Source organism: Furipterus horrens, unplaced genomic scaffold (assembly GCF_987537825.1).
Source record: "Furipterus horrens unplaced genomic scaffold, mFurHor1.1.pri manual_scaffold_3, whole genome shotgun sequence".
Taxonomy (NCBI): domain Eukaryota; kingdom Metazoa; phylum Chordata; class Mammalia; order Chiroptera; family Furipteridae; genus Furipterus; species Furipterus horrens.
The window spans coordinates 75540712-75554915 of record NW_028327173.1 but is presented as its reverse complement, the minus strand read 5'-3'; the positions used below and the strand labels follow the sequence as shown (position 1 = coordinate 75554915).

At 39.9% G+C, this 14204-nt stretch overlaps 1 long non-coding RNA gene across 1 annotated transcript in view; it reads left to right on the top strand.

Moving 5' to 3' along the window:
* The window catches only part of LOC150015332 (uncharacterized), a 125000-nt gene extending 111014 nt beyond the window's left edge, over positions 1–13986 (top strand). The window contains exon 4 of the long non-coding RNA XR_016509988.1: positions 13938–13986. This is a non-coding gene — a long non-coding RNA (uncharacterized LOC150015332). The remainder of the gene's footprint in view (positions 1–13937) is intronic.
* The last annotated feature ends 218 nt before the right edge of the window (positions 13987–14204 follow it).

The window sequence follows — 14204 nt, the reverse complement described above, 5'->3', positions numbered from 1 at the left end:
AAGAGAAATAACTGTGCGGGGTGGACAAAAATGCTCTGAGAAAACCATGTGTTTCACATTTACTGTGAATAAGTCATTCCCTTTCTTGAGCTCTCCAAAGTCATAATTTGGAAATCATTCTTTTCCTGTGAAAACTGGAAAGCTTCCCCCTCACCCCCATCCTTTTGATAGGAGCTGTAATAAAAGTTCCCATAGGCAAAAGCTTTTGATTTGATATGATACAGTGGCTGCCTTTCTAGGGAAGTCCTGGAAAATGCATTGCTGGTTTTTTTCTCCTCAATTGCATGTGTATTTTATTCCCTGAACTTTATGTCCAAGCATGATGTCACTCACATGCCTTTGGTACATCCCAAGTCCTTTAGCAAATGGAAACTACAGAAGAAACAAAAATTGGTTGAGTGCAGAGAGTGTATTTCAGGAACATCCTAAAGGGTCTGTTTCAGAGGTACTAAATTTCAAAGTATTCACTGACATTTATCGTCCTGCTTCAGATTATTAAATGTCTTTTCTGATCACATGATGCCATGTTTTGCATAGTGTGACATATCTGTCCTCTTTTAAATGCATAGGAATTGGCAACAATCTCATTTCACTGGTGGATTTGTTGAAGCATTATCACAAGACAGCCAGAATGATTGATGAGTGCTCTCCAGGCAGGGAAATGCTGCCAGCTTGCTTTGTATTTTGTCTTACCTAGGAGTTTTTTCTTAACTGAGATAGAAAATTATCCTTTTCATGCTAGTAGCCATGATCACTTTGTAAGAGACTTAAAAATTGTCATTTCCCAGTAGTATTTCTCACAGTGTAAGCATTTTTATTTAATGTAAGATTATTCTTATTTTTAACATTGTGAAAGAGATAGACAAATATTTAAATTTCCTAGGGTTTTTGTTGTTGTTGTTAAATTTTATGTTTTAGAGGAAAGGGAAGGGAAGAGGAAAGAGAGGGAGAGAAATATTGATTGGTTGCCTCTGCATGCACCCCAACCGGGGACTGAATCTGCAACCCAGGCATGTGCTCTGACCGGGAATCAAACTGGCAACCTTTCCATCTGTAGGATGATGCCCAACCGAGTCTCACCAGCCAGGACTAAATTTCCTGGTTTTAATTGTAAGAACACAGGGCACTTTCTTGTCAAGTGGAGAAGTTAATGAATGGCCAAGGGGAGTCCTGCACTCCATCTGAAACGGCAGCAATATGAGCCTTGTTATACTTAGACAGTTTTTAAAAAGTAAAAATAAAATTGTCTGAGAATTGGATGACTTTGGTAAATATGAGATCCAGTGAGACAAAATTTTTTTCTGCCTCTCCTGCTGTATTCCTTTGATCATGTGCATTTTCATGTCTTCTGAAGTTTACTCTGGAGACAGCCGTTCTTGAAAGAACCTAATGTCTCTCCCTGGCTGGACAGGCCCAGAGATAGAGATAAGCATGCTTTTTCATAGATCCCTATTTTCTAATTCCTTGTACCATGAAGGCTGAGAGGGTGGTTGCAGAAAAGCGCTATGTCTGGAGAGCGCAAATGTGGGATTGAACCTTTTTTGTAAACAAGAAGCCACATTTGAACAGAGTACATTCTCAGGCAACTGAGCCGTGGAGCGTGTGCCCTGTGGTTCTTTAACAATCATCTAACGTAGGTCTAGAATTTGTTTTGTCTCATCTTTCTGTGTTCAGGTATTTTGAGTGGTCCATTCTTCACAGAGGAACTATCTTTTCTGGGATTAGGATATAAATTCTTTCATTAGGTCCTTCCCTATTTAGTACTAGGTATTTAAGAAATTTCTCTGCATGTTGGGAGAACGTGATATTGTCACAGTTAGGATTTACAGATACTGTAAATGGTGTGTGGTCAGGTAGGCAGAGTGAATCACTGTTTAAAATTAGCAAGAATATTGACTTTAAATGGAGGTTTCTGATTGGCTGCCTAAGGCTGTTACAGCTAAGTCAATAATTTTAGAAAAGTTGAATCGGAAGCATTAGTCATCTTTATTTATAAATCTAATCCTATGGGTAAGCACTAGGACATTCCAAGTGTAATCCTATGGTTGGCACATAAAGGTTGTGCGACTCTAATAGACATAGAAGCACATATTTATATAATATAAATTTGGGAATCTGTTCCTTTTTTTTCTTTTTTGGGTTCATGTTTCCTGATGGTCTAGGGCCTCATTGAGATAAAGGAGTTTTATATTCTGGTTTCTTTGGAGAAAAACAGCAAATAGAGTTTAAGTTAATAAGTACTGTATTCTTGCTTGGTTGTAAATACAGGTGGTGATGGAGGTGAGCTAACTCTGGGCCAAGCCAAGGGCAGGGAGAAGGCAACAGGGATCTGTGAGCCTGTGTAGATACATTTTCTGTTTCCCACAGCTTGGTTTATGTAGTTCTACCATCAAAGCTACAGAAGTTGATTGATTTTCTTCCTGGGATGGTTTATTTGACTGACAGCCCTCTCAATGAGTTATTAAGAAAAAAACCCAAAAAACTCTTGCATATGGACAACAGTGTGGAGATTGCCAGGGGGAGGGGTATGTGGGGACGTCCAGGAGGGAATAGAGGGGGTAAATGGTTATAGATGGAAACGTGACCTTGGATGGAAACGTGACTTGGGGTGGTGAGCACACCACACAGTGTACCAATGATGTGTAATAGAATTATTCACCTGAAACCTGAATAATTCTGTTAACCAGTGTCATCCGAATACATTCCATAAAAAGGAAAAAAAAAATAAATCACACTGCCTAGGTCTTAGATTGGGAAATTGAAGTTCAGAACAGGATGGGCATTTCCAACTCTTACTTGATTCTCTTCTGCCCCTATCCTCCATTTATGCTTAGATAGTCATGGAAATGGAGAGGAAGAGTAAGAAAAAAAGAATCATATTTCCAATTTAGATTTCACTGATTTGGAATTAGAAGTTGGCTTAATTAGATTTCACCTTATTTTCTCTTAACTTGAAAAGCAGAGGGTGTGTGGGAGAGTTATAAATAGTAGGATGTAAATTGTAGCAAGGGTATGTGACATCTGTATGAGATTAGATGTATTTTAGAAATATATTTTTTATATCAACAATTGTTATGTTAATTATATAATTTTTACTAGGCTAAAACTAAAAAAGTTATGCCTTCCAAAGCAATTCAATTAAAAAAAATATTTTATTTTATTTTATTCTATTTTATTTTAAATAATTTACTTGTTTGTTTATTTTTAGAGAGAGGGGAAAGGAGAAAGAGAGGGAGAGAAACATCACTGTGTGGTTGCCTCTTACTTGCGCCCCCAACTGGGGACCTGATGTGCAACCTAGTTATGTGCCCTGACTGGGAATCGAACCAGCAACACTTGGTTCTCAGGCTGACGCTCAATCCACTGAGCCACACCAGCCAGGGGCCAGTTTTTTTTTTGAATTGTAGAAGTCAAATGGGCCTTCAAGAGAATTAATGTGAGTTAGGTTATACTGAACTTGCATTTAGAGATGTATGATGACTTCAGTTAGTACCCAGGATGTGCCAACTCATTACTCACTTTAAAATAGGTGATGGCAACATGTTATGACATTGGTCTTAGATGAATGCTTCCTAAACCTGGATTTTTTTTTCCCCCCCAAATGGTTAACTGAATTATGACATCAACATCAATTCACATTCTTCGGTTACAGTTCAGTCATTTGAGAAAGTTCATGTACACGTACTGTCTTTTTTAATATGGAATCATTTCATACCAAGAACATAAGTCTTGAAGTTAGAAGACCATTCTACAGTAATTACAATTACCATGGCATTAAAACGAATCAGTTTACCAGAAAGAACTAAAAATCCTTGAAGAATTAAAAAAAAAAAAAAAAAAAGGGCGGGGGGGGGGTAGCTGGGGACTGAGGAGTGATTTGGGGTTATGTTGATCTTGTCAGGGGCTGGCAGTCTCTGGGCGGCAGAGTTCACACAGCTGGATCAAGGTTGCACCCAGTAGTTAGTTTCTCTTTCCACTTGGACAGAAATGGAGGTGTTGGGCCTATAATCTGGTCCTTGCCCATAGCCAAGTTAGGGTTATGAAGTATTTCTGTTCTGAACACATTTGTCCTTATTTTCCCTTTCCTCCGCTTGCCCACTCAAGGGAAAAAAATAATCTGAGGTACTGCTTGGGTGGAGCTGCTCTTAGATCTCAGGGCCCTAGGGTTTTCTAGGTTAACAAATGAGAGCTTTCCAGCCTGCTGAGTAGGGGTGGACAACATCTGCTCCTTCCTGCCTTCTCAGGTTCCCTTCCTCTCTCCCCACTCCTGGAGAAAAGAGCCCAGTTGCTGAGCTTGGAGGATGCTAGTTGAGAAGGATGGGGAATTGTTGACGGCAGCTCTGTCTTTTTTTGTGGGAAGGAGGTCCAGCATATTCTTGGAAGGGACTAAAAATTTCCACCTTTTAGTTAGCTACTTTTGTCACATTGCCACGTGTGCCTTGGACATGCTGGGGTGGGCGGATGGTATGGATCAAGATTTGGGTGTGGATGGATGGAGAGGAAGTTGAAGCCTCTTGGGCTCCATCAGAATGGGAGTCAACATCCAAGGAAGCAGAGACAAACCTTTTGCCCTGTGTCCTGATGCTCCTGGGTGAATGACAAAGGACCTCCATCAATTGTGTGGGAGGTTAGAAAGCTGGGGAGCCAGCAGACTTCTCATGCTGCCTCCTCCTGCCTCTCTTTGCTGGGGGTGTGGAAGAAGCAATGAGGGGAGTAGGAAGGAGGAGGTTTTCTGTAGGAGTTTATTGAAAAAACAGCTGCCCTACTCCATTCCCCCTCAACTCCCCACCGCTACACCCTTCTTTCTGAGGCAGGATATAACTATGCTGTAAACTTTGGCAGAAGTAAAGCATGTAAATACTTTTTGAAACAGGAACTTTTTCTTTCTTTCTTTCTTCCTTTTTCTTTTTTTTTTTTTTTTTTTTTGGCATAGAGCAGTTAGGTTAAGCCTGGAAAAAAAGCATAAATAAAATTTGATATAGTCATTCTAGAAATGATTTGTATGCACATTCTAGAAATGATTTGTATGCATCCAGAAGGGTCAGAGTTCAGTGGTTTGAATCGAAAAGAGCCAAACTAAGATCAGGTAACACACAGTATTCCAAGCTTGCCTGTGCATGCCAGGACTCGAAGGCCTGTTTGCTGCTCTTCCTTTATTATTGTAACCTCTTGAACAGAGCACGCCATTTGAAATGACAGCAAATGTTTCTCAGTGGGTAAGTTTATGACCTAGTTTTTGACCAAGAGTACTTATGGGATTGAACAGTGCATGGAAGAGCAAAGGAGCTTGGACTCCATTGGCCAGAAGCTCTGCGAAAATCAAGAGCTCAGGGCTAATTAGAACTTGAGACATTAACAGCAGCTGTTTTATGGTGTGAACTTATGCACAGAGGATTTCGAGAGGCTGAGTCTCCTTGGAAGTCTGCAAAGTGGCTCTTTCCTGGCCGTTGCTCCATTCTTCTTCGGAGGCCTGTTTTCACTGAGTGGGAATGTTCTGTGCCAAACCTAGCAATGACCTTACAGTGCCTGGAGCTGCTGCACTGCCTGGCCCAGGGGACTCCAGCAGGGCGGCTGGGCAGGGCTGAATGAATTCTGCTGATTCTGGGGTCGGTCCCTCACCTTGGAAATGGAGTTGAAGAACTGAAAAGGGGAATGTCACAGAGAAAATGTTTCTTCTGCTTTTCCCTCTTATTAACTGCACTTGGCCCTCTCCTTGCTCTGAGCTCTTGGTCCCACTCTCACTCTTCGCCTTTGCACTCTGTTTAATCTGAACTTACTTTCCTGTTTTCAGGGAAAACCTTGAAATGAATTAAAATGTACCTAAAGTTTGCTGATGGTATAGGCCTTGGGGGTGTAATTAACAAATTGTTCCTCCCCTCTTTCCCCCAATTGTTTTGTTTTCTATCTTCCTACTTGTGTTTGCTTTTACAGTGGAGACACTAAACAAAACGTACTTAGACATGTTTTAGAAAGTAAAATCACTCTAAAAATGAGCACAGTGCTGAATCTGGGATCCTGAGAAACTGCAGAATTAAAAGGATCAAAGCTAACATCAATTATTAAAGTAATTGATTATCATTAATAAAAGTTATTTAAATGATTAAGATTACAGAAGTATTCATATTACACATTTCTTTTTTAGAAACTCACATCTTATATACCTCAAGATGTGAGTCCTCGCTGGTGTGGCTCAGTGGATTGAGCGCTGGCCTGGGAACCAAAGGGTCGCCAGTTCGATTCCCAGTCAGGGCACACCCCTGGGTGGCAGGACAGGTCCCCAGTTGGGGACAGGCGAGAGGCAACCACACATTGATGTTTCTCTCCCTCTCTTTCTCTCTCCCTTCCCCTCTCTCTAAAAATAAATAAATAAAATTGAAAAAAAAAAAGATGTGCATGCTTGTTTCTGTCTTCTATCTTTTGTAAACACAAGAAATCTCTGTACAAAAAGCTCTTTAAAAGGGAAAAAATATAACCTTCCTATCATGCCAGTAGCAAAATAATTATATAAGTGAAAGTGTAGGAGAAAATATTAAACATTAAAACTGTTTAGGCATTGTTTTTAATTTACATTAGAAAAAGTAAAAGAAGAATATAAGATTGCATATATAATGTCTATGTGAAAATGTACTTTCAAATATTTAAAAGGAACTATACCAGAACATTATTAGTAGTTGGGATAGGGATTATGAACATTTAAAATTATTTTCGACATTCTCTCCACTCAGTTTTCCATAGTGAGTAAGCAAGTCTTATACAAGTAGAACATCCAACTTTTACTAACATGCTTTAATGAATAACTATGAGAATGGCTTTCTCTGTGTCTATTTTTCTGATAGGATTTAGATGAGTGTATGAATGGTAAAATTTGAAAAAAGTTATTGCTTTAGGTGCATTCACATTTGCAAGGCTTTCAATTTTATGTGCAACTCACCATGTTGGGGCAATCCTAGTGCAGGTGCTTTGTCCCCCGGTCTCCAGGAAAAGACTAGAACATTTCTTCCATGGTAGGCTGCCGTCTCTCTTCTCAATGCTCATGTGATTCTTCTTCTTTGACTTCAAGGATGTATTCTTCTTCTGGGATCTTGCCCTCCCTTCTGTTGGTGGTGGACATTCCCTTGCCACCACTGTGGAGATGAGCCCCAAATCTCTTTATTGAGAATGACTCATAATTGGGGAGCAACAAGTCGCCATTAAAGTTAATAGTGCTTCTTAGGGACCCCATTTGTGGCAATAAAATTTGCAACGAGGCATGAGCAATTTCAGTTTGCAATAGTGTCTTTAATTGTTCAGAGAGGTCTATAAAAATATAGTGTGGCAAATTAAAATTGCTTATGAACTGCTGAGATTTTTTCTTACCAAAAAAGGTGCTCCCTAGAAAGCACTCTTCTGTTCAGCAGTGACACGTGATTGTTGGCTCAAGCACTCGCAGTCGGAAATGATCAAACTGTACTTGACATGCGGTGCAGAGGTACGTATTTCTTAGGTGACCAGCTTTCCATACCTGATTTGAGAGAACATTTGAATCAGAAGTAGAACCACCGAGGATAGTAAATTGAATAAAGCCTTTTGTTATTGATGTATCTTAGCCCTGGACATGACCTACCTAAGAAAATACATACCACCTTTACATACACCTAAGGAAAATGAAGTGAAAACTAAATCAATTCTCCTGGTTCCCCCTACCCTTTTTAATGTTAAAAGCACACATAATAGAAATTACAATCCTATGATAAAAATCTCTCCTGTATTTTTATTTTTCTAAGTTCCAATGGTTAAGGGGGAAAAGTCTCCAGGTGTTATGCTTCTATTAATAATCCCATGTGGTAGTATATTTTGGATATATTTCTATTTTTTGCCTATAGCTGTACTTTTTCCCTTCTCATATTTCTTGGTGTCACCCCTCCAACTTGCCCTATCCCTACATCAAGGGTGAATGCCAATAAATATCGGAGATTATTGCCTAAGGCTAAATTTTTGTAACAGAGGCCATCACTAGCTCAGCCTGCACACATCAACTACACCCAAAGTATCCTTTCTTAGTGCGTGCATAATTGGTGAATGCTTTAGGCTGAATAAAGACATTCTAGGTAGAACCTACAGTACTTTATACCTAGAAGGGGATTTAAGAAATACTGAATTGTTAAGTTAACTGCATAGGTAACCATTCTCTGAAGCCTAACAAATGTAACTTGATTTGGGGAGTGGGTCTTGGAGTCCCTCTGCCTCATTCTGTAGATTACTTGTGACATATAAACACAGTATATAGGGTAGGGCAAAAATAGGTTTACAGTTGTTTGTATGGAAAATAATTGTTAATAAATAATAATACAAGAATAAAGTCTCACATACTCAAAACTGTAAGCCTGTTTTTGCCCTACCCTGTGGTATACAGTTGTATACCTCTTAACAATAGGGATACATTCTGAGAAATCTGTCACTGTGAGATTTCATCTTTGTGTGAACATCATAGAGTGCCCTTACACAAACCTAGATGCTGCAGCCTACTATACACTTCGGCTGTATGGCATAGCACTGTTGTATACGCCACCCATTCTTGACCATCTGGTTATGTGGCACATGAATGTATATTTTTTGGAGGGGCAGAAAATATTATCTATCTGAAATGAAAATGTAAAATAAGGAAGAAACATTTAAGACCAACAGGGAATCTTAGAGAATCTATGATGAGAACATTGTGACCTCCCACTAAAAGAAAGCAGATTCCTTGAGGAGGTAGAAAAGTACAACACACTGAAATCCAAGTTCCTAGATTACTTACCTTTCTGCACCTTAGCTGCCTATACCTCATTGTAAAGTTGCTACTTTTAAGGTGATTCAGAGTAACCTGTGCCTGATTGAACTTGAGGCTCTCCCAGCTGGCCTGCAGAGCTGGCGGAAGTCCACAGACACCAGTCCTTGATCAGGTTTTGGTTTTGCCACCACCTGTTTTGGGCCAGTAACTTTAACCTCCCTGACTTCGGCGACTTCTCATGTGGAATGAGGTGATGGTGGTGCTGTGTGATCCTTTCCCTTAAACTGCTCTGGCCCAAATCATAAGCCCAACACTCTGGGTTGGTGGAGGGTAAAGGATTCCTTGTGATGAAGGCCACACCAGGAGATGGGGCGCTGCCATTTCTCCAAGCCCAAGTCCCTCGTTCTGTACTATCAGTCCTGTTGAAGGGGCGCTGGTGGGGGGCACAGGGACATGTAGGCATCTTCACTGTGTCAGCTGTTAAGTGCTTGGCCTTAACTGCCACCATTAACAACCTAAACAGAGATGGGCAGAAAACTTAACTTCCTTGGTTCCAAATCACCCTCTTCCTTCTTATACCCTACCTATGTGACTTTATTGCTTGCAAAAAGCAGAGGAGACTTCTGGAGGAAAAACAGTGCCTCATAATATTTTTTAAAAGGTACTTTTTTTTACAAAAAAGGGGAAAAAGTGCTTGCTTTAGAACCGGAAAACCTAGTCCCCAACCCTGGTCAGTCTTTCTAATCCCTTGTGGGGCCCCTGAAACTTTCCTTTCCTTCAGACCCCCCCTCTCCACCCCCCAGTCAGACTTAATGGTGAATACCAGTGTCAGCGTGTTGGGAATGGGTCTGCACACTGGGGCATGGCAGAGAACAAAGCTTGGTCTGTCCCCCTTTTTGAGGCTGATGGGCAGCCCCGTAACAGTGCACCTGACATTCAAGCTGTTTGTTGAACTGTGTTTAGTTTCTGGGGAAAGTCACTGTTCATAAGCACACAGAAAAGAGATTTATTTTTGTGCCTACCAAGTTTGTCTTGATGTTCTATTCACACCATGCCAGTGACAAGATAAAGAACTTAAGAAGGCAGGGGGATTTCCTCAGTCCACCTAAATTCTATCCATGTCTTTCAGGTCATATTTTCTAACTTATAGAATGGAAAACCTCTACTGCATTTTTTTTGGGGGGCGGGGGGAGGAATTACACTCACACAGTTGACATTTAGAATTTTGTTTGCATCTACTCTGTATCTGAGTCTGGTTTCCCTTCAAAAGAAGAGATCTTTAAATTTTTTCTCAAATGCTTTTCTCCAATACTTTAGTGACTAGTGCATACTTAATGCTCAATAAATCTGTGTGGAATGAATTAATGAATAAAGGAACACCTTTCCTAAGTCTTTTCTCATCCTCTGTTTTGCATCTTTTGCCCTCTCCATGGTTCTTGAAAATCTCCTGAAGCCACATGAATCTCTTTGTTATTTTTTTTTTATATACAACATGTTTTTATTATCACTGCACAGATCCTCCCCTCTGCCTAGGTTGTTTTCCTTCCCCTCTCCAGGAATTTATAGTTGCGATTACTGACCAAGTCTAGATCAAAACCTAAAGCTAATATACCTTCGGTGAGCGGTCCATCCACCTAGGTCACCTTTTCTATTTCTTACCTCCATCACTGATGGACATGGGACTGGCATGCTCTGTTTGGAACACGCAGAAGCCTAGGCTTATCCTTAGGTAATGAGTGTCCTTTTATGTGATGGAAGAAAGGGGAGTGTGGACCGCGAGTGTGCGTTAGAAGGTGCAGCTCCGCCTCTCTTCACAGGACACCTGGGTGGACAGATTAAGTAAGCCGGTGCCGTGTCGGTGGCAGTCCTGACTCCCTGCTATCATTTATGGGCTCACATGTACCTGAGGGGAGGCTTATTTCAAGATGACGCTCTCACAGTCCTCTCTTCTCTGACAACAATCATTAAGAGATTAGATTTCTTGAAAAATCAGCATTTGTTGGCCCCCTGGCTGCATAAAGCCTCTAGCCTAATGAGGAAGGGATTTCTGAATAGATTTTCAGCAGTGAAGAAATGCTGAGTTTTAAAAATAAACATTCATAGTGCAATGCACTCTTTTACCTACTGTGGATGGGCATATGCCTTTTAAAAACTTAATTGCATAAGTAAGGGAAGGGTTTAATTAAAGAGCCTGTATGAAAGACTCATGGACATGGACAACGGGGAGGGATATGATTGTGGGAGAGGGGGTGGGTTGGGTGGGGGAGAGAAATTGGGGGAAAAGGGGACAACTGTAATTGAAAAACCAAAATAAAAAAAAATTAAAAAAAAGTAATAAATAAAACTCAAAAAAAAAATAAAAACTTAATTGCAGTCAAGGACATTTAGAGGTGTTTTGTAGAGAGGGAGGAGATGGTGGTGGGGTAACTAACTTTTGGGCCTCATTCTAGCTGGTAACCATCACACAATATTTGAATATGCCAATTCTTATCGTATATAAATCTCTTACTTGGAAGGAATTGCTCACTTGGATTCAAGATATATACAGGGTTCTTCATGAAAACAGCTATTTTTTGGCCTGCTATTCAGCAGCAGAAAGTGCTAGATTTGACAAAATAGGGGTTGAAGAGCCTACTTATATCAGGAGAAGGAATGGACGGAAGCTGAGGGTTTGAGCCAGTACTAACATCTAGAAGCGAATTGTGTGAAAATAACTGTACTTTAAAAAGGGAAGGATGTGCCCACATATTGCCTGGCTGAATGCTAGGGCTGTTAGAACCTGTAAATGGCAGATCCAGTTTTGTATGGTAAATAGAATAATGTGCCACCTTTCTGGTATTTTTATGCCCTTTTTATTAAAAAAATCTTAATATAGAAGCCTCTTGGATGGACAGGAAAAAGGAGGGCAAAATTGTATATCTGATGGTCATCTTCAAATCCATTCACCTGATTAGTGAATTGGGTACTCTTTCATGCACCCTGGTAGTTCTGCACAACTCCAATGATTTGGCTAGTTCTGATTACTAGAATAGAGTAAAACTTTCTATTTGACTCGGTTGCAACCTCTAGATCTTGCATCTCCCAGTTAGCTGTGAAAATCCAGGAACATTGCTGGCCAAGTTTGATAAAAGACTAAAAGTGCAGTTCCTCAGTTTGGGTAGCAAGGCCAGAAGCACCACTTAGCCTTGGAATAGAAGTTGCACATGCCTGGATCCCATGTGCACTGATTTCTTTTGTTAGCACATTTTCATTTTATTATTCATGTTTAGTTTATTAATCCAAAAACCTTCTGCTCATCTTTTGGGACTTGCTAGTTGACCCATGTGTTCACAATAAAACGTTATCTCCTTCCTGCCTCTTCCTTGATCCTTACCTGGAAACCTGCTCTTCTAGGTGCAACTTCTTATTTTTATTTCCTGTAGCTTTTCTTTCTCCATTTTGCTGCTTATCCTCACTTCTTTCTCTAGAGATGAAACTAAAATATTGCATATTTTCAACAAAGAGTATGAAATAAGCCAAAATTTATGGCTGAATTATTTTAAGAATCATGTATGCTTCTGCAATTCTTTGCTGCATTTCATGGAATAATTAAGAATGTACATTTTCTTCATATTTTTGGTGATAGGACCTCTTGGCTACAAACTGACAGTGATGTATATGAGGTCTGTCTGGAAAAAGTCCAGCCATTATTAATATAACAAGAATGGTTTGTGCAATATTGATGTAACCTGGTAGCCAAGGAGAGGGGATTGGAATGCACATGCATGAACAATGACAATTTCACTGTACTAGGCAGTGGCAGATGCCATTGAGCAAGCATGTGTACTGTGTGGCTGTGGCATTTGAAATGACAGAGCGAGTAGAGCAATGTATCTGCATCAAATTTTGTATTAAGCTTGAACATTCCTCCATGGAAACTATTCAGATGATTCAGAAGGCCACAACTTTGGGTAACTGGTGATTGGCAGCTTCACCAGACAACTCACCCACTCATGCATCATGTCTGGTGCAGAGTTTTCTGGTGAAACATCAAATCAGCCAGGTGATTCAGTCTCCTTAGAGCCCAGATTTGGCGCCCTGCAACTTCTGGCTTTTCTCAAAACTAAAATCACCTTTGAAAGGGAAGAGGTTTCAGACTGTCAATGAGATTCAGGAAAATACTGTGGGGCAGCTGATGGCGAATGGAAGAATGTGGGAGGTCCCAAGGTGCCTACTTTGAAGGGGACCGAGGCATCATTGTCTTACGTAAAATGTTTCTTGTATCTTGTATTTTCTTCAATAAATGTCTATTTTTTATATTACATGGCTGGATACCTTCTGGACAGACCTGGTATGCCACTAATCTGAGAGTAATTCGACCTAAAATTGAGTAGTGATGGAGCCTGGACTATGAGCAGAATTTAAGACCAAAATGAATAGTAGGCACTAGGTGCTTCTCACATTGTTATCTTCTCTATGAATCGTTGGTAGGGTCAAAGAATAATTTTCATCAGTGCCTTGACTTGTCTGGCCAATTAAGCAGACATGTCTTTGCAGTATAACTCTATTAAGTGAACAGGGTTGGGTCCTGTTTGGTATAACTGTAATTAAGAATAACCCACCATCCCTTTTGTAATTTTACCAAAATAAACATCTTAAATAGAAGAAAATCACAGTGAAGCAAAGCAAAACCTGTACCTGTTATATCTATATCAGTGTGTGGATTTCATAGGATACCAGCCCCCCCCCCCCCCACCAGCCCCACTAGGAGATCTGAGACTTATTTGAAGTGACCTTGGCAGAAGAATATTAGCTACTTTGACCTATAAAGGATATTTTGATCTGTAATATAAAAAGCAATGTAATAATTAATATAAAAGCAGCTGAAAGTGCCTGAGGTCAATAGTTGCTACATCGATATTGCATGTAAACAAAGTATTAGTTAAAATTACTTTCAGAGGGCCCTAATTACATCTGTTTTTATTTAATTTAGTCTGATTTAATGATACTTTTTATATGAATTTGCTTCATGGTTACTCTGTTGATTGCAATTCCTTTCCTTGAGAAGAATGTATTTGAGATGGGATACTTAGAAACTTCTTTTTAACCATTTAGTTTGCTGATCCTGTATCTATCAAAGGCATGGTATCTTATTGTAAAGCTAATTGCTATAAAGAAAGTAATTTAAACTTCACTTTGTTTACAGGTTTTAATGTACAAGTCACCTACAATGAAGTGCACAAGTCTTACTGGTATGTTTGAATTTTGAGAAATACATGCACTTGTGTAACTTGAACTCTTATCATGATATAGAACCTTACTAATGCTCCAGCTAGTTCTTGCTTCTTCCCTGTCACTCCCTGCCTTCTGTATCAACAGGCAATTGCTGTTCTGGCTTTTTCTTTTCCATCATAGATTAGATTTGTCTATCCTATAACTTCATGCAAATGAAGTCTCACAATGTGTATTCTTT